Genomic DNA, 21,824 nt, shown 5'->3' on the forward strand with positions numbered 1-21,824 from the left:
GATGGAGACACACTGTTTATCATCAAAGATGAAACACGACTGATTTTAAAGATGATATTTTATATACCACTAAGAAAAAAAATTGGCCAATTAATTAAACTATGACATGGCACCAATTATAAAATATACCTAAATTTCAGTGAACGTCTCTTAGATCAATGAAATACAGTATGTAATCAATGAAAACTATGAACTCATTACAAATAACACTAATGAAAAGATGTTAAACATCTTTTCCTTGCTCCTTCCCTGATAGTTACAACCAAGTGGTGGGACCTTGGAGTATCTAAGACCCAATGCTCTTCTGAGCCACGATAAATATCTGTCTAGGAAATAATCTTGTAGTGTAGACTGCTAGAAATTGTTTTCACCATTCTTCAAATGGGGAAATGAAGTGAAAAAATTAATCGATATTTTACTGGAGGCCAAATTTAAAATTTTTAGATTCCTTGTCTATTGCTTTAACAAAGACAATATGTACTCTTCCCCTAAAGATTTCATGGCTTGTTTTCCTTCAGACTTATCTTGATTTCAAACTTAGGATATCAATCACCTATGGTGAAGGTAATTCTGAAGATCTATATTCAAAAGTACAGCTAGGGTCACTGAGGTTAGTCACTCTGAGCACAACTTATGATAAAATATAATTTGAAAGCAACATTGAAAATATTTCCTTTCTTCTTTAAAGAAAAATGTGAGGGGAAAAATCTCTATAGAAAACAGCCAGAATTTCTGATGATATTTTACTCTGTCCCACTTTCAAATTGTTTCTATACCAGTATTGGCTGGAATGCTATCTACTTTAAATCCTTAAAAAAAAAAAAAAAATCTGTAAACTTAATTAATTCAACTGTTGGCTACAAAGAATATTGGTCTCAAAGTTATGTACATAAAATATTCTTATCAAAGACTTAACATTTTTCATTTTCCACATGCAAATTCTAAATCTGAATTCCATGAAACTATTAACCCTGCTAAACAGAAGGTAGAATGTGGCTAAGGCAAGGTTTTAATTCTCATATAATTGATAAATGGCCTATAATAGCTCTGCTTTCTAAATGCATTTTAAAAAAGCATATTCGAATCTAAAATAAAAATCTTTGTTTTTAGCATTCTAAATTCCTCCAGTAAAAGGCAATATCAATTTCTGATAATACCAGCAAGGCAACATGATACATAAAAATATAATGGGCTTCACTGCAGGGCTAGAGAGATCTGAGCTCTCATCTAACTTCTCTTAATTTGTTTTCTCATAGATACATTAAAAACACCACCACCACTACCTACCTCATTATGGTTGTTAGGTTTGGAGGCTGTTGCAGTGATAAAATGGGGGTGGTGGTGCCTGAATTAGGTAGCAAACAATGAAGATGGAGAAAAGAGGAGGATTAGGGCAATATTTAGAAGTTAGCATCAATAACACCTGATATTAATTCGTCTGAGAAGGAAAGCAGGAGTCAAGAAACAAACCTCTATTTTCCATTTAGATGACAATACATTTATTGAGCTGGGGAACATAGGAAGGACACAATGTGTAGGAAGCATATAAGCTCAGTTTTACATGTACTGTGGTGACTGTAAGATATCCATGTGGAAATGGTCAACAGGCAAACAGAAATACAGGTATGGAGGTTGGGGAAAGGTCTGAGTTGGAGACATGGATATGACAGTCATTGGCTTATGGATGCAGGGCAAAGGAAAAAAGTGACTGCCCAGTGAGAAGAAAAGATCCACGGAAACTCAGAAACACCGACACTTTAGGGAACAGCAGAAGAGAAACTCACAAAAGAAATGAATAGGCACTGTCCAAGAAATAGGAAGAAAACCTCCAAGAGTGTGGTCTCACAGAAGCTTCAGGAAGAGAGTAACTCAAGGTCTATCAGTAAGGTATGACTGCAGAAACAATGGAAAATTAGTTTGGAGAAAATAATACTTAGCAGTAAGGAAGAGTAGGGGCAGAGACAGTCAGCTGTCTTCAAATCTCTGTTTTATACAATAGACTTGTCTTGCTCCTGAAACAGAAGTTGGAACAAACCATTTAAGCCTATGAGAATAAAACAAATTTACATCTATGTAACAAAAAGTCGAGTTCACTCTCAAATGCTGAGCTCTTACCACTAGCAATGTTCTGTAAATTCCACTACTAGTTAAGAAGCTGGATGAGATGACTTAAGCTTTCTTTCAATTGAAGTAAATTTCAAGAACCAAATTAAATTTGAAATACTTTGCATTAAAAAAAGACAAAGAATAAGACAATTAAAAAGCTTTTAAATACTTAAAATATAAAGTAATGATTCTATGAAGCTTTAAAAATTAGATTCAATTAATTTTAAGTAAAAACATAAAGATAAAGGCATTTTTATAAACTTGTGAGTCCAAAGTAAAACACTCAACATGATATAAAAACTTTTATGGTTGATGTTAGGCATAATACTTCTGTTTAATGTCATTAAAAACCACCCAACTGAATTTTTATAACTTTTTACTACTAAAAATTTATGTTCTTTCTTTCCTTTGTTTTGAAGTTCAGGAACATCAATTTGCTTATTTAATGTTTGTTTTTGTTTTATGGTAGAGTTTATAAAAATTATTTGCAGTCCTGGATATTTTCCATTCGACCCTCCAGAGCCACCCTGTTCTGTGCCCTAGAAGCCTAATTTGCATGGAGCACTGGCTGACCAGGTTGGCTGGAGCTCCATTCCCAGCTGAAGTTTCTCTACTGCTGTCTCCTAACAGGTAACTCCTCTCCTATACCTACAGCTCTTGCTGGTTCAGGTGATCATTCCCTTCCCCTGTCCCTTTTAGATGGAGGTGGTAACAGCTTCCTGCTGTTGCTAGCTAGCCTGGTCTTCACTGGTTGTTGGGTTCCTTTAACTTGCTACAATGCAAATAATCCTTTCATTAAATTCTTTTCTATTAACACTGTCAGTGTTGTTTTCTGCCAGAACCCTGACTGATATGGTTGTTACTGATGTTTTCAATACAGTAATATACTACACTATAACCACGAGACAAAATACTTCATGAGAAAAAAGCCATGATCACCAGCTTTTACATTTCTTAGTCAAACTAACTAAATTCCTCTCTAAGAAAAGGAAATAAAAATTACCAACTAAAAATGGTTAAAAAGGAATTATTTGTAAATTTTACTAAGATTAATACCCCCAAATCTTACAATCATCCTTGACACCTCACTCTCATATCCCATATTCAATCTATCAATCCTTTCAGACCTATCTTCAAAATATATTCCAAGTTCAACAGCTGCTTACCATTTCTACCACTACTTTTCAAGTTTAAGCTACCATCATTTCTTGTCTGAAAATTTGCAATAGTCTTTCTCATTGATTGAAGGCTTCTGCCTCTGCTCTTGTCCAGCTCCAGTCTTTTCTCAATAGAGCAACCAGAGCAGTTCCATTGAAAAGTGTTACTAAATATATTTTTTAATGGTAAAAATCATGACTCCTATAAACAGTAAAATGAACATATGTCAAAGATATTATTTACCTCATTAACTGATAAGGGAATCATTACAATGTCACAATTGGTTCAAAGGAAGGTTCCAAGAACCGCAAATATGTAGAGAATGAGGAATTCTGAAATGAATTTACAATCAGATATAAAATGGTTCTTATTCAAGGGCAATAATCAACTGCATTCCGCTAGACATGATTAATGTGCACTACTATGGAAAAGACTCGTGTGCATTTTTAACAGTTCTCTACAAATAACAAAACTGTAAAACAACTCAAAGAAAATAAAACAATGGATGAGCAAGACAAGACACCCATTTGTCATTTTTTTGCCCATTTCAATGTCTTTCACAATTTTTCTGACAAAATCTTGCACAGCTCCCCTATTCCCCTGAAAGTAAAAACTGGAGACTTTGTAATGATCTGGCCTATAAGGTCCTAAATATTTTGGTACTGTCTCCTGACCTTCCAGCTCAACTACTGATCTCATGTACTTTACAACTCTCCCCACACCGTCCTCCCTGCTGCTTCTGAATATACTAAGCATGTTCTTACCTCAGTGCCTTTGTAACTGTTGTCCCTCTAACCTGAAACACTATTCTGCCAGATATCCACGGAGCCTGCACCCTCAACCGCTCAGGTGTTTGCTCACAAATCAATTTATTAGAAGACTGTTTATGTTGGATTTCTGATCCTAACCCTGTCCCTAAGTTCTTTCAATTTTACCTTAAAAGGTGCCTAATATTAATTAGCATTTTCTTTGAATAACATTTGAATTACCTGCCACATGCAATTTCAACACCAACATATTTGAGCCAATTATTTGGTACTTCTTTGCTCTAGTTATTTCAGCTAAAACAGCGATATGATTACGTAAGTGGAAAGCACAAGTGTGGAATGCCATAGGCTAAAATAATGGTTTAGCAATTACACCATTAGTTTCTTCAAATATTTTTTTCTTTGTACTAATTTACTAAAAAATATGTTTAAAATTTTAAAGAATTAAAGAACTCATCTTTTTCTTCTTTCTTCTACTAATAAACCAAAGGTAAACCTGTTAACAAAAGCTTTAAATTTCTCTTAAGATTGTGTTTGCTAGTGTACACATTTTCATTTTTTAATTAAAATTCTACAAATTAATGTTTATTTTATCAATACTATGTATGTCTGTTAGTAAGGAAAAATATCAAGAACACACTACAACCTCCTACCACAAGAAAATATCTGGGTTGGAGGCAATAAATGCTCTTTTCCTAATACATGACTTTGGAGACACTTGCTTTAGTAATGCTAATAAAACCAAACAATCATTCAAGTGTCTAGGGCAAAATTATTTTGAAAATTAGAGAATTACTTATCTGAAATCAATATCTCTCTTTAAATTATTTAAAATGTGTTAAGATTATATCAAAGAATAAGAAAGAACTTTTAGGTAACAAATTATGTTCAAAGGTATAGTCAATATTTTTTTTTTTTACAAGAATTCTGGTCTCTGAAGACTAAAAATTTTAAATGATAGTAAAGAATTTAAGATTATAATAAACACAGCTTGTTCTGTGAGTAGACCTTCAGCTGGCAGCAAATGCAGCATAATAAATGTTGGGCCTGTTTTGCAAGAACCAGTTATGCAATACCCTCAAGCAAATTACTCTATTACCAAATTTTTTAAGAACTGGGTTGCTCCAAGAGTAATACATATTAAAAATTAAAATATAAGCAAAAATATCTTAAAAGTCATGAAGTACATGATTTCTGAGTTCAAAAAAATACTTGGGATACTAAGTATCTTTTTAAAATAAACTTTACTCTTTAGAACAATTTCAGATTTAGAGAAAAACTGAGAAGATAATACAGACTTTCCATATACCCCACAAGCAGTTACCATATACCTACTATTAACATCTTACATTAGTATGGTACATTTGTTATCATTAATAAACTAATATAGATACATTCTTATTAAGTCCATACTTTATTCAAATTTCCTTAATTTTTACATAATGTCCTTTTTCTTTGTTCTAGGATCCTATCAGGACACCACATTACATTTAATCATCATACCTCCTTAGGTTCCTCTTGGCTATACAGTATATCTCAGATTTTTCATTGTTTTTGATGATCCTAAAAGTTTTGGGGAATACTGGTCAAGTATTTCGTAGAATGTCTATTGGAATTTGTCTAATGGTTTTTCATGATTAGTCTGGGGTTATGTTATGGGTTTTAGGGAAGAAGAGCACAGAGATAAAGTGCCATCTTTATCACATTATATTGCTTTAAGCACATTATCAATATGACTGTTGATGTTAATCCATATCACCTGGCTGAGGTAATGTTTGTCAGGTTTCTCTACTAAAGTTACTCCTAATCTTCCTTCATTAGTGTACTATTTGAAAGAAAGTCATTATGCTAGCCCACACCTGAGTGGGAGGTTATGCTCCACTTTGCTGAAGACAGAGTATCAACATAAATTATTTGCAATTCTTCACAGGAGACTTGTCTCTTCTCCATTTATTTACTTATTCAGTATAGAGCCATGGGTGTTTTATACTTTGGGTTATAATCCAATACTACTTTATACTTATTTTCTTGCTCAAATTATTCCAACTTTGGCCATTGGGTGCTCTTTCAGTTGGCGCGTACATCCCCTTGACACATTCCCATCACTGTGAGTTTGTTCAAGCATTTTCATACTTCTTGGCACTACAAGATGTTCCAGGCTAATCATATATTCCTTGCCCCAGTCCTCGAATCAGCCATTTCTCCAAGAAGCCTTGGTTCATTTTGTTGGAGCACTGTATCAGAGACCAAGATCTTGCTGCTGAGGTGTCATTGCTTCTGGGAGGGTCTCAGGTTTTAACTAAATTTGATGTTATTTTGTGGAGTATTTGCATACAAAATATAGAAATAAATTCCTACGGACACTAGAATTAATTATTCAACTGGAGATATACTTATCACTTTTTATAGATGTATTTTGAGCACACTTAATCTAAAAATATAAAGACAATTGATTTTTTAAAATACAAGATTGAACACACTTTTTCTTTTAAAAAAAGGAAGGGGGACAAATGAATAATGTCAGGAATAAAAAAGAAACATCATTGTTGTTTCTGTAGATTAGTAAGCAGTTCACCAACTTTTTGTCTCAGGTCCCCTTTATACTTTAAAAAATTATTTGAGAATTTTTCAAAGAGCTTTTGTTTAACTGGATTCTATGGGTATTTACCAAATTAGAAGTTAAATCTGAGAAATGTTTAAAATTTTTATTAATTTATTTGAAGGAATAATAAGCCTTTCATGCATTAATATAAAAAATCTATTTTCCAAAAACTTTGAGATAAAAGTCATATTATTTTATATTTTTGCAAATATCTTTAAATGTTTGGCTTTTATAGACAATGGATTCTTATGACTGATTCTGCAATATGTTGTTTTGGTTAAAGTATATAAGCACATGATATGAAGAAAATCTAGCCTCACACAGATTTATAGTTGGAAAAGAGAATATTTTAATAATCATTTCAAATAACTGTTGATATTCTTGATACTATACCTAAACTTCACCAATTGTTAGTTTCTTGAAAGTTGGTTACAATGTGGATTCTAAAACCATATCAATGAACTTTTTGCACGCTCTTACAAGAGAAAAAAATCCATTGGTTTATCTTATACTTTGAATGCATCTTTTACCCATGTGTGATTTTGTAACATCACACATTGGTCAACTGGTAAATATTGGTTCACTATATTATGTAAATGCTCCAAATTGGCAATTTGGAATATAATACCAAGAAAAAAAATTATTCTTTAATATCATTAACCATCTCACCAGAAAAGCCTATCTGGGAAGCTGTCAAGCTCACAATGTTAGACACGAGTTTTCCAAAATTATAAATTTCATTTTGAAACTTGACTTTTTTTTTTTATTATTGGCTACAAATATAGCTGTTTACATGAGAGTGATAGACTCAATTCATTTTTGAGGAAAAAAAAATGTTAAATACGTAAGTTTGAAAAACCAAAATTTGCCTCTCCTGTTCTTTCAAGTTAAAAAAGAAATGGAAGTAGCTAGTTCAAATCATAACTCAACTGAACAGGTCTTTTCTCTGAAGACAACTGTTGTATATCAGTATACAGCAGAAGTGCTTTATAAATCCTTCCCATTTGTCACTCAAAATAGTAAAAAGATGTATACTCAAAGTCAAGATGTAATAAAATTAATTTTTATTGCTTCATCAAGGACATTCTTAAATGAAACTAGATAATTAAAAAAAACACTATGAATGCAGGGCAATGAAGAACATAATAGCTCAGTCTGGTGCCACCACTTTAATTTGTGCTAAGGTGTTAGCAGTTTTACCCACCATTGCTTTTGCAGTATCACTGCAAATGTCAGCAGTGAAAAAGACAAAAAAACTCAGTATTATGAAATTAATTTTGAGCTCCAAGACCACCTGGTCTCAGAGATCCACATAGGTCGACAAAACATATTTTAAAAATTGCTCAAATTTAGACATTCCAAAGATAAGATAATATCACAACAATATCGTACCAGAGGATTAGCAATTTAGGTGAAACAAATTCCTAGAAAAAAATAACATCAAACCTGACTCAAGAAGAAATGAAAATATGAATAGTTTTATAATCTTAGCATATTCAACCAGGAATCAAAAAATCTTCCCATAAAGAAATTCTAGGCCCAGATGGCTTCACAGATGAATCTGTCAAACATGCAAGAAAGAAATAATTTTACACAACATATTCCAGAGAACAGTTAAAGAAGATACCCTCTCTGACTCATTCTGACGCTAGTTATAACCTTGATACCAAAGCCCCAATAGGACAGCACAGCATAATAAAATTATAGGCTAATGTTTTTTAATAAATACAGTTGCAAAATTCTTAAAATATAAACAAGCTGAGTCCAGTAACATATGAGGCTTCGAAGGCTGGTTTAACATTTAAAAAAGTAAAGTAATTCTCCACATTAACAAACAAAACAAAAAAATTCATATCATTATTAATAGATTCAGAGAAGAGATATCTTTTTGGAACTTTCTCTCAATAGATAAAGAAAGCTATAAGGCTGTTGGGAGAGATTCAAGTAGCCTAAAAGGACTAGTACCTGCACTCAAGGAAAAATCAAGCTGCGGTATCCAAGGAAAGAAGCAGCCATTGTATCACAAAGGTGCTACCACTATCACTTTTTCCAAAAGAAAAAAAAATTAGGGTCAAGAATCCTAATCAAGTTTTTCTTTTATGTTTCATATTAAATGCAGTAATGCTTGGTGTTGCCCTTACGTATCTGTTCTGACAGTCTAGTAACAAAATTCTTATAATAATTTATAAGACAAAGATGGCCTACAATCTTGGCCTCCAACTTACTACTAATCATCTGCATTAAAGGAAAGATGAATTGAACAACCATTCTTTTACTATTATTCAGAACACCTGGGTGTGATTACTTTCTCCCCTGTCTCATTGGTACCAACATGAGGGCTCCCTACCTAAAGGAAGCATTATGTCCACTGGAACAGATACTAAGTTCATTAAAACTCATCTTACTCAATTCAAAACATACCTAGTTAGTTGGTTAAATCAGGAAATTGTGTGTCAGAGACTTTTCTTTTTAAATTGTGTCAGACACTTTTTCTTTTTAAATGGGAACCTGCTGATTGGAATTTTGTGCCATATTTCTTACATAAATCTTACCTACATTTTAGTATGTTTACTTGACATGGATAAAGGATTTCCATTTCTGGTAACATGGTACGTTAGATGCCCAGACAGGCTCTATTGCCCAAATCTAAAATGTTGAATAAATTCTTTTAAACATTTTTTTAAACTTCTTAATTTGACACAAATGTACAAAGCAGCTCTGGAAGATGGCTCTTGACCTTAAGGTAACCTCATAATGCTGCTTTGAAAACTACAGTGTGCTGGAGGTAGGCTATATATTCTGAGACTCCTCAGTATGAGGAATGTAATCAAAGAACCTTGCATATGGCTGAAAATTGAAAAGGCTACACCTGCAAAGCACATCTGAATGAGTACTAAACCTATGTAGCAGGTGACAGCAAGCAAACTTGCCTGCATGACCTTGGTGCCAGTAAAAAGAAAAAAATTCCCCTGTGAGAACTGTAACTGTAAGCTAGCTCTTAAATGAGTTTGTGGAAAGAAAAAGATGAGGGGGGGGGGAGGTGAGAAACATGGAGAATCGATTAAGAAGGTCTAATATAGGTCTAATTGGAGTTCCTGCTTCCAAAACAACCAAGAAAAGAAAAGGAACAATGGTCGTGCCAGAAAGAACTACAGCCCCGTACAGCCTATTCACTGCACTAACTGCATCCGATGTATGCCCAAGAACAGGTCATTCAGAAGTTCCTCAGTAGAAACATAATAGAAGCCTCAGAGACATTCCCAAAGCAAGTGTCTTCAATGGCTATGTGGTTCCCAAACTGTATGTAGAACAACATTACTGTGTGAGTTGTACCACTCACAAGGAAGTCAAAAACATTCTCATAAAAAACAGAAGGACCTGCAGATGCTGCCCCATGACTTCTGCCAAAGCCCATGTTAAGGAGCTGAGTCTTTGAAGACTGAAGAACTGTCCTCTTAGGGAAAAAAAAAAAATTAATGAAGAAAATAAATAAAATAGACATTACGCAGAGAGATAATGGCTAAGAATTTAATATAATTATTCAAAGACAGACTCAGATCCAGAAATCCAAAAGAATCTCACGTAGAATTACAAATAATAAAATGAAATGAAAAAAAGAAACACCCTGATATAGTATATAAAATGTAAAACACCAAAGGGAGGGGGAAAAAGGCTTGGAAACAATCAAATAAAAGATAGATTATTTACAAAGGAAGGGTAATTTTAATTCTTAGCAGCGGCAATGACAGTCAAAAATCTGGAATCATGTCTTCAAGTGATGAGATAACTTAGAATTCTATACATAGAGAAATTATCTTTCAAGAATGGGGATGAACTAAAGGTATCTTCAGGTAAAAAACTGTATTTTTCACCAAAAGACTGTCACTAAAGGAAATTCTAAAGGATGTACTACAGGTAGAAAAAATTATCTCATAAGGAAGGTCTCAGATGCAAAAAAGGATAATCAGTCAAGAAAACAGTAAATAAATTTAAACAAGTATTGACCATGTAAAATAATAATTCATATAAAAATCTATATGTATGCAGGAGAAAATATGGTAAAATTAAAATAACAAGCAATGCTGTTACAGGTTGGGAGGACAATCAGAGTATTTTGTTATTCAGGGGCGGATTAAAGATACTGACTGAGTCTTTTCCTTTTAAAAAGAACACGTTAAAATAGCTAGAGTAACCACCAAAAGAATATGAATATTTTAATTTATCAACAAGTGTGCATGCGTGCAAAGTGTTGGGGGAGGGAATAAAATGAGGAAAAAGGTGTCTACATGAAGGCTTCACACACAACTCAATACAAAAGACTACAATAAAATAGACCATATATGAAGATAGAAATAAACCTAAATCTATCAGTAATCGCAACTGACTAAAATTCTTCAGTTAAAAAAGAAAGACTGTTATTCAGAACAAAACACAACTCAACCATACCATTTACAAGACACAAACCAAAACATAAAACCAATGAAAACTAAAGAATGGAAAATACTATTAACCAAAAGAAAGCTAGAATAGCTATATTAATCCAAGAAACAGCCAACAACAAAAAGCCATAAGCTAAAAATTTTGATGTTAGAAGCCTTTTCACAAAGATAAAAGTTTCAATTCAACAGAATAAAAAAATTCTAATTTTATAAGTAGTTAATAACACAGACCCAAAATAAATAAAATAAAATTATCACCTCTACAAGAAACTGAAGAAGAAACTGACAAGTCTACCATCAGGTGAGAGACTTTAACATGTATTTCTCATCAGAAAAACAGAGAAGTTCCAAAAAAAAGAACAACAACAAAAAACCCAAATCCCAAACAAAACCTAGGCAAACATGAAATATCTGACTAGAACAATTAACAAGCTCATGGAATATACGTAGCACTGTACTAAACACCAGAATTCACATTTTTTCCAAATGCACATGCAATGTGTGAAAACTAGCCATAGGCTAGGTCTTAAAGTTAATCTTTATAAGTTACAATATTATGGTCTCTGACCATAATGAAATCAAATAACAAAATAGTTAATAAAAGTTATATATTTGAAATTAAGTGTACACTTTGAATTAATTCATAAGAAAAATAACAATTATTTTTAAAATGAACAAAACCAAGAATATTATGTATCAAAATATGTGGGGAGGGCAGCCAAGATGGCACTTAGAGGCAAATTTAAAGACTAGAATCCAAATTTAAAAGTTGTTTTTTTAAAAACAGCATTAAAATAAAAACTTAAATTCTGAAAAAGTGGAAAGAAATAATAGCAAAACTTAAAAGTACAAAAAACATTGACAAGAGTTGATCAAGAGAGTCAATAGTTCATTCTTTCAAAGAGTAATTAAAATGATAAAACTCTTAAAAAACTAAACAAGAAAAAGGAAAACAAATTAAAACAGAACATCATTACAGATGTTGTAGGGATTAAACTGATAGGGGATATGATGTAAATTTCATGCCAATAAATATAAAATTTTAGTGACATTTTGCAAAAATTGTATAAAATACAATCTAGTAAAATGATTCAAAAAGAAAGAACACTCACACTTTCCAGTTTCAAAATTTATTACAAAGCTACTAACATCAAGCATCAAATCACCAAATGTGATACCAACATAAGGAGAGACATACAGATTCAATGGAAGAAAATTGAGAATGTAGAAATAAACCCATCATTTAGAGTCAAATGATTTTCGATAAGGATGCCTAGACAACTCAATGTGGAAATAAACACTCTTTTCAACAAATGGTGCTGGGACATCTAGATTTCCAATTGCAAAATAATGAAGTGGGACCTCTATCTTATACTAAATGCAAAATTAACTTAAAATGGATCAAAGACCTAAATGTAAGAGTTAAAACCATAAAACTTTTAGAAGAATACACAATTCTTCATTACCTTGAATTAGGCAAAAGTTTCTTTGATACAATACTAAAATCACAAGCAATAAAAGAATAAAATATCTAAGCTGAATGTCAAAATAAGAAACACTTGTGCTTCAAAGGACACTATCAAAAAAGTAAAGTGACAATCCAAGTGGGAGAAAATGTTTGAAACCATGTATCTGAAAAGTCTAGTATCCAAAATACATAAAGAACTCTTATAACTCAACAAAAGACAAACGACCCAATTTTTAAATGGGCAGAGATGTGATTAGACATTTCTCCAATGAAGATACATAAATGACAAACACATGAAAAGATGATCAACATCAACAGTCATAACAGAAATGCAAATCAAAACCACAGATTCTACTTCACATCCACTAAAATAGCTATAATAAAAAAGACAATAGCGAGTGTTGACAAGGATGTGGAGAAACTGGAACCTTCACATACTATTCATGGGAATATAAAATGATGCAACTCCTTTGGAAAACAGTTTTGCAGATCCTAAAAAGGTTAAATTTAAATACAGCATTACCCTATGACCCCAGCAATTCCATCCCTTGATATATACGCCCAAGAAATGAAAACATATGTAAATGGAGGTTCATAGAAGCATTATTCATAACAGCCAAAAATGGAAACAGTTCACATGTGCAACAACTGATTAATGCATAAACAAAATGTAGTAACATCTACACAATGGAATAACATTCTATCATAAAAATGAATGAAATACTGATACTAGCTACCATATGAACAAACTTTGAAAACATTACACTAAGTGAAAGATGCCATACAAAACAGGCCACATATTACATGATTCTATTTGTAGGAAACTCCAAGAATAGGCAAATCTAGAGATAGAAAGTAGACTAACTGGTTGTCAGAGAACAGGGAAAGGGGAATGCAAAGTGACTGCTCCTCAGTGCAGGATTTCTTCTTCGGGTGATGATAATTTCTAGAATTAGTGGTGATGGTTTTACAACTTTGAAATATTCTCTTAAAAAACACTGAATTTTATACTTTAAAGGGGTGAATCTTGTAGTATGTGAACTACATATTAATTTTTGAAAGATAAATCAATTGACCACTTAAAAATAATAAAAAAAAAAAGAGACTCTAACTAGATTAATGATCATTAAAGAAAGTGAATAGCAGCTGTTCAAAATCTTTTGAATAAAAAATTATCAAGCCCAGATAGTCTTACAGGTAAGTGCTGCCAAACAGTCAAGGAACAACAAATAATTACAGCCTTAAAAAAATTCTTCTAGAGAATAGTAAAAAAGAAAAACACTTTTTAATTCCTATCAAAATCCAAACAGGAAACAAGAGTGCCAAAACCATTCAATGGGGCAAAAGACAGTCTTTTCAACAAATGGTGCTGGGAAAACCAACTATCTACATACAAGAATGAACTTGGACCCATACCTTACACCTGTACAAAATTAATTCAAAATAATTTAAAGACCTAAACAGAAACCTAAAACTATAAAACTCTTAGAAGAAGACACAGGAGAAAAGCTTCATAACATTGGTTTTGGCAATGATTTCTTGGATATGACAACAAAATCACAGGCAACAAAACTAAAACAGATAAATAGGACTACATTAACATTAAAAATTTCTGTGCATCAAAGTAAACAATTAACAGAGTGAAAAGGTAACCTATGAAATGCAAGGAAATATTTGCAAATCATATATTTAAGATATATATATATGAGTTAATATACGGGTTAATAGCTGGAATATAGAAAGAACTACAACAATTCAGCCCGATTTTAAAATGAGCAAATGACTTGAACAGACATATCTCAAAAAATATATATATGTGTATGCGCGCGCACGCACACACACACACACACACACACACACACACACACACAGAGCCAATAAGCACATAAGATATTCAACATCACTAGTCATGAGGAAAGGAAAACTATAATGAGATACTACCTCACATTCATCAGGATAGCTAATACCAAAAGCAAAAACAAAACAAAAACAGAAAACAAGTGTTAGTGAGAATGTGGACAAATGGACTGGAACCCAAGTATGTTGCTGGTGGGAATGTAAGTGAGGCAATCACTGTGGAAAACAATATGGAAGTTCCTCAAAAAATAAATAATAGAATTACTATATGATCCAGCAATATCACTTCTGGATCCATAACCAAAAGAATTTAAAGCAAGGTTTCTTAAAGAGACCCTGTTCATTCATGTTCATAGCATCATTATTCACAATATCCCAAAGGTGAAAGTAACATCAGTGTCCACTAACCGATAAATGAACAGGTAACAAAATATTTATACATATGATAGTAAGTTATTCAGCCTTAAAAAAGATATTTTGACATATGCTACAACATGAATAAATTTTTAAGAGATTGTGTTAAGTGAAATAAGCCAGGCACACCAAAAAAAACCCCAAATACTATACGGTCTCACTTATATGAGATACTGAAGTAATCAAAGAGTAATAAAACTTATAAAAACAAAGTAGAATCGTGGTTGCCAGGGGCTGCAAGGAGAGAGAATAGTTGTTTAATGGGTACAGAGTTTCAGTCTTGCACGATGAAAAAGTTCTCAAAATTGGTTGGACAACAATGTGAAAAAATTAACACTACCTAACTGTACCCTTAAAAATGTGTGAGATGATAAATTTTATGTTAGTTGTATTTTACTACAATTTAAAAAATTTTTTGAAGCCAACCAACCAGGACACTATGAGAAAAGAAAATTACAAGCCAATCTGATTCATGGACACTGACGTAAAAATCCCAAACAAAATGTAAGCAAACTAAATGCAGTAATTTACAAAAAAGTAATCCATCATGACTAAACTGAGTTTATTCCAGGAATGTTTTCTTACCCTAATTTGAAAATCAATGTAACTGATCACATTAACAGATTGAGAAAAAATTTTGATCACCACTAAAGTTACATTAAAGCCTTTTTTGATAGAGCTCAACATATATTCATGATTTAAAACAAACAAAACAAAACTCCTAGCAAGGTAAGATTAGAATAAAACTTCTTTATGATGAAGGTCATCTAAAAAAAAACTACAAGTATCATTTTAAATGGCGAAATTTAAAACCATTTCCTTTGATGTTGTGAACAGACAAGAAATAAAACTTTGAGTATCTGCATGTATCTAAGGTAGTACAGTAATGATTCAGTGGTAAAAAAATAGACCAATGGTACAGAAAAGAGATTACAGAAATAAAACTACCCATATATGAAAATTTGATTTGTGACATATGGATTTTCCTATCATGGAGCATTATTTATTCATTTCAATAAATAATGTTGGGATAACCAATTATCCACATGGGAAGAGTGAATTCACATCCTATATCTCTCACAAAAATCAATTACTGGGAAATTTAAGAATTAAATGTGAAAAGCAAAACCATAAAGCTTTTAGTTGATAGCGAATGCCCATCAGAAGTTATCAAGATACATATGTGCCAAATAATCAACTGAATTCAAAGACAAAATTATTCTAATATTTTAATTCCCCTCTATATTTTATAAATTAAACAGCAATCATGCCAAGCAAGTGCAGACTATATGATTAAGAAAAAATAACGATACTAATGTAATACAGAGCTGCCAACGTTAAAACTACTTCACATCTTAAATATATTACACATTTAGGCCCTTGTTTAAGATCAGCATGTTATTTTAGGGATTTGCTAACAAAGATAAAAAACCCCAAGAATCCCATGGTTCATTAAGTGTCTACATCAATATCTGTGTCTATTCCTCATTTCAAATATTAGCACTGATGCCTGTGATAAAATCTAATCAGTGTTTCCTGTAAGTGGGGTATGGGTTTAACCCTTCCCATTGCTCCTTAAATCGTACTTTTCAACAAAGCCAGAATCAATCTTTGGATGCTCTGAGGAAGAAAAACCTAATGTATTAAGATATGAGCTCCACTGGAAAGAGTAAGAACTTAAAAAAAAAAAAAAAAAAAGACAAGAAATGGAACAAACAGACATATTCTTAAGACTTTCAAACAATTCTAAAATTAAAAGTGCCAAAAAAATAAGCACAATACATCATTCACTTGGGAAACTATTAACACTGTATATATGACTAAAAGGAATTAGTTAGAAAGAACATTTATCCTAATTTTTTTTTAATATGAAAGCATTTGTCCATCAAGCAAAAAAAATTCATTCCCATGTCATATACCACCAAAATATCCTTCCCTTTACTAAAAATGCACACATACATACAAGGTAAATGTCTTTGGAAAATCTAAACTATAAGCCTCTGGCTCACATGAAAACAAAATGATTTTAACCACACAAGTTCCAGCACTCAGACTTGTAGTTTCTACGTGCTGCCCACACAGCACTTTGTGAGCATGTGATTAGGAGGAATGATGCACAATCACACCACATTCCTTCCCTCAGCTCACACATCAAGAACTTGCCCTCTCAGCTGCATTCTTCTCCAAACAGCCATGGTCACCTTAGCAACCCTATGCTCCTAATATGGACAGCTGGTCCATTTAAAGTCAGCCCTTCTTGGCAGTGAAAATGCTTGTTCTTCAAATTGGGGAAGAGAGGAGAGGTTTTCCTTTCAATACACATTACAGAGGTTGATTCAACTTGATCAGCACTTTTGTTCTGTGGTAGTAAGTTGTGTCGAGTTTAAACCTATTCTGAGTTTTGTTTTCTTTTTTAATCTAAAAGCAAGTGGCTAAAAAATAAAAATAAAATCAAGACAACTCATATAAAATTCTAAGGAAGAGTAGAACATCAAACATAAAGGTGTCTGAAATAATTAGATTCTTTTATAAAATGAGAAAGCTACCCACATTTTTGAAAGTTCAAAATTACTTAAATTGAACTGTAACATCTGAAGCCTTAATATACAGTAAGAAATCAGAGTCAGAAGGCCTGTCTTTTTAACAACCAAGTCTATGTTTGAACAAAAACACTGCTAAACTTCAAAGTCCTTTAACTCCAATCTATTCAGTAGACTAGTGGTTCCCAACCTTTTTGGCACCAGTGATCGGTGTTCCTATGAGAATCTAATGCCTGATGATCTCAGGAGGAGCTGAGGTGGAGCTGAAGCGGGCTGGGGAGTGGCTGCAAATGCAGATCAAGCTTCGCTTGCAGGCCTGTGGCTCACCTCTGTGTGGCCCAGTTCCTAACAGGCCATGGACTGATACTGCTTCGCAAATCAGGGGGTTGGGGACCTCTGCAATAAACTACGAGTGGAGTCAATGGATTTTTTCCACCACCTACATGTAAAATCTCTCACACTCTTCCCACACACTCAAATGTAAACTAGGTATTGAAACCAAATGGCTAGTATATCTGAAGACTCTCCAGATCTAGAATGACCTAGGATAGCACTGGACTACTTAAAACCAATCTTGATCTAAGGCTTATATCACTAAAGCTGGACCTCAAAAAATTAAGTCTCTTGGGATAAAAGATTCAGGTTTATAACACAGTTTGCCTGATTTTCATACTACAAACAAATTATTTGGTGGAAAGGCATTACCATATTCTGATATGTGTGAGATCTAATTGCCTGTTCCATACCCACAAAAGGATTCTAATTTCCCATCCATCAAAATTAGACAGCTAATGTCTAAGGAAAGTATATAGGCATGTTCAAAACTAAAAAAAAAAATCTAAATTTCTGACATTCATTCTGAATTAGAAATATTTATGAAATAATTTTCTACATAGTAGTGGCAGACAAAGTCCACATTAATAAACGCTTAATTAAGGAAAAATAAATGTTTTAGTGAGCCTTAAAGTTTAAGAAAAAACACATGCTTTTGTTATATCCCACAATTCTTTCCTTTGTTTTTTCTGAGACTTAGACAGCCTTCCTAAACAGATGTTTGTATTTCTTCTAATATTCCATAGCACCTAACACATTCTTTAACTTGAAATCTAATATAAAGAAATGAGCACAAATTGGCCTGTTCTTAAATGCTCATTTTAATGTGTCTTATATATTTAATGAATTTAACAGCTTCATTTTAATAAACAACCTAGAATACAATGCACCAGTAGGACAAAACAAATTAGATGAACACTCAGCAACATGACCAGATCTTAGAAAAAAAAGAAGAGAGAGGAGAGTGGAGGAGACTACAAGAATTAGATTAAGACCTAATGTAAATTAAAATACAGGCAAATAAAATAAAACCTTTTTTAAGACACAAACAAAAGGATACATATCAAACACATTAAGTATAAGGACTAGTTATAAAAGAAAACAACAACGGTCCTTTAATGAACCAATGACGATGGGTATGACACAAACCGAGGAACATCATTAACTTAACACTCTTGTACTTGAGGCTGGAAACTGATACTTCAGCCAAAGCCATCCTCTTGCAAAATAAACAAAGTTGTCCCAAAATTTAAACAATAATTATTATAATTACTGTAAAATATACATAACATAAAATTTACCATTTCAACCATTTTTATGTGTACGGCTAACAATTTTTTAAAGTTGTAATTGTCCTTTTAATACCTTTGTGTAGTGGTGTAGAATGATATTATATAAATGTGAATAATCTTGATTACTTTCTACTCTGAAAAAATTAAAAAGCATCTGGGTATCTGTAAAAATAAATATTTACTGAACATTTATAGGGGAGCCCTAAGTGTACCAAGCACAATGATGCATGTCATTGCATCATACATTGTATCAATGCCAAAGACTTAGTTAAATTTCATTTGCCAAAGAACAGTGACAAAGATGTAACAGATCAAATTCACTAAGATTAAATCTTTTGAAGTTTCTGTTTTTGCCTTAAGCATTGTGGTCCAGGAAAAGAAAGATCTAGATTTCTCCTGAAAACTAAGCGGTGCCCTGGAAGATAAGACAGTGCTACAAACAGGTTCAGGACAACGTTCTTTAACTCCCTAGAAGCAGACGAAAAAAAAAAAGAGAAAAAGAGTTTCGCAAGAAACTTATGAAAACTACTGGTGGTTTGACCTTCCTTCTTCCTCATCGGTTCCTTTATTTTAATCCTTTGTTTTCAGTTACCAAAATAAAAATTGACCTGATTAACTAAATCTGTGTCAGTCTCAGAACTGGGAAGAAAAGATGAGTTTGAGAACACAAGTTCTCAAGACACAGGATATTGGAAAAAGTGAATAAATGAGAAATAGTTATTGATCTGAATAATTCACTTTATAAGCATTTCCAGTTGACAGATTGAATTAATCTGTAGTGATCACTTCTATCTATTCCAAAAAGTTCCTAAGAAAATATAACCAAAGTTAACTTCTTAACGCTGCTAAGCAATTGATTTTAAGTTCCTCACCTAGGTAAGCACATCAATAAGGAGATTTTACTATCTATTCACCTGAACATATTTCATCCTCCAGAAGTCTAAAGAATATAATAATGTAAATCACTGATGATTTTAAATTCGTTGTAAAGGTGATCATTCAGGATTTTTTAAAAAAATACCGGATGTTACTAAATTTTGTATTATCTACCTGGTAAAAAGTATTCCACTTTCTAAACTAAATGTAGGAGTTATACAATTTCCACTGCTAAATAATTTGAACTCAAAGACCCTAAGAGAGCGTCTATGAAACCTCTACTCCCCAAAGTCATTTAGGTAATGTCCACTGAGGTAAAAGGTAAATGGGCCCCAAAGGAAGCAAAGTTTTTTCCTCAAATGAACAAACCCACTTCTAAAGACACAAGGAATAAACTCTGACCATGAAAAGCAATATTTGTGTTTTAACAGTGACTACTTTTATGATACCCTAACTTGCTAGCAAATTCTGAGGTAGTAAAGATTTGCTAATAAATTTATGAGAATCTTGTAATAATCAAGAAAAGACATGAAATAAATATACGGGAAAGGATTTTTTTAAAAATAAAGAGCAATATAAGGCCATATTCAACTACATTTGTTTTACTGCTACATTGATAATTTCTTACCTTGTGGAATTCTCTTCTGAGAAAAACAGATACAATTTTGTTCCTAAAAAATTTCAGGTAGAAAAGTTAAAATGTTAGTTTTAAAACAGAAAATCTCTTGAAAATGAAAGGTTACAAAATGCTAATATAGTACATTCAAAATATTATGACATTTGGTATTACCAAAACTTAAAAGACAGTCTTTTATATTAAAATATAAAATTTATTATTTTCGTCATTACAAAAATATTTATTATTCTACTGACTATATCACATCATTTTGCTAGGTACATAATGATGCGTGGCATATTTTCACATTCTAAAACATCAGTACTCAATTGGGTTTTACTCTAGTCAAGATTTGATATTCTTGGTAATGGTACTTTTTAGGTATAATCCAAAAGTTGTAAAATTCATCCTTTAATGTGTAAAATTCAGTGGCTTTTACTATATTCAAAGAGTTGTGTAACTATCACCATCACCTAATTCCAGAATACTTTTGTCACTCCAATAAAAAAAACCCTGTTCTAAAGTGTACACTTTTTTCCCCCAGGGGAGAGACATCTGAAAGAAATTTAATTTTAAAAGATATACAAGAAGCATACTCCTTACAATACTATGATCAAAATTATGTTTTTTTTAAATGTGTAGAACAAAGATTGGTAAGGAAAACAAATATCCAAAAATTATAAGAGGAACTGTGTTTGAATAATGGCATTATAGTGACTCTTTCATATATTTTCTCTAAAGCTATGATTTTAGAATATTACCTTTAGGGTTCTTAAAAGGTACAGCACAGACATCATACACTTTCTAGAACTATATGGTAGAATTTGTACTATAATCCACAGTTAAAAAATAAATACAAGTTGACACTTTAAGAAATGTGCACTATATTTTTATTAAATGTTTTTCAAAGTAGATAAAATAAATATAAAGTTAAAAAAAATGTTGGCCACACTTACTAATCTGGTTGAAAAGCCACAGCTGCATCTTACTTTATGACAAATTGACTGTTTCATCACTTTTGCATCTGGGCATCTACTTCTTAATGGTCATTTCTGAAATAAAGATGTAGTAATTAAGAATATATGATAACGAAAACATAAAATCTTTAAGGACAATTATATTTTAGTGATTAGAGGGAACTATCAAGAGTTCTTGAGCAATTTTTAATAAAAAACAGTAACAGGGCTGAGGCTAAGGTGGGAAGGATGAAATATAGGTTATCATCCCACAGGATCAGAATTCTACAGTTATGTTAGATATACTGAACATCAAAATCTATAATCTTTTCAGTCCTCAATTCCTTTTATCCACCGGGCTCTGATAGTTCCCAAAAATGCCATTTATAGATTGGAAAAA

At 32.3% G+C, this 21,824-nt stretch overlaps 1 protein-coding gene across 7 annotated transcripts in view; it reads right to left on the minus strand.

The window, feature by feature from the left end:
* FRS2 (fibroblast growth factor receptor substrate 2) overlaps window positions 1-21,824 on the minus strand; it is an 88,213-nt gene that overhangs the window by 23,184 nt on the left and 43,205 nt on the right. For 5 of the 7 annotated variants that reach the window (XM_016152297.2, XM_016152291.2, XM_016152295.2 and 2 more), the window contains 2 exons: window positions 21,425-21,520; window positions 20,481-20,523 (listed from right to left, as the gene is read on the minus strand). The exons of 1 other annotated variant lie outside the window; for it this stretch is intronic. The gene's annotated coding sequence lies outside the window, so the exon portion shown is untranslated. Of the gene's footprint in view, window positions 1-1,287; window positions 2,013-20,480; window positions 20,524-21,424; window positions 21,521-21,824 lie in introns of all 7 variants that reach the window. One more of the 7 variants, XM_036237612.1, reaches the window with a different exon arrangement.

The sequence above is a fragment of the Rousettus aegyptiacus genome, unplaced genomic scaffold (genome assembly GCF_014176215.1).
Source record: "Rousettus aegyptiacus isolate mRouAeg1 unplaced genomic scaffold, mRouAeg1.p scaffold_m13_p_2, whole genome shotgun sequence".
Taxonomy (NCBI): domain Eukaryota; kingdom Metazoa; phylum Chordata; class Mammalia; order Chiroptera; family Pteropodidae; genus Rousettus; species Rousettus aegyptiacus.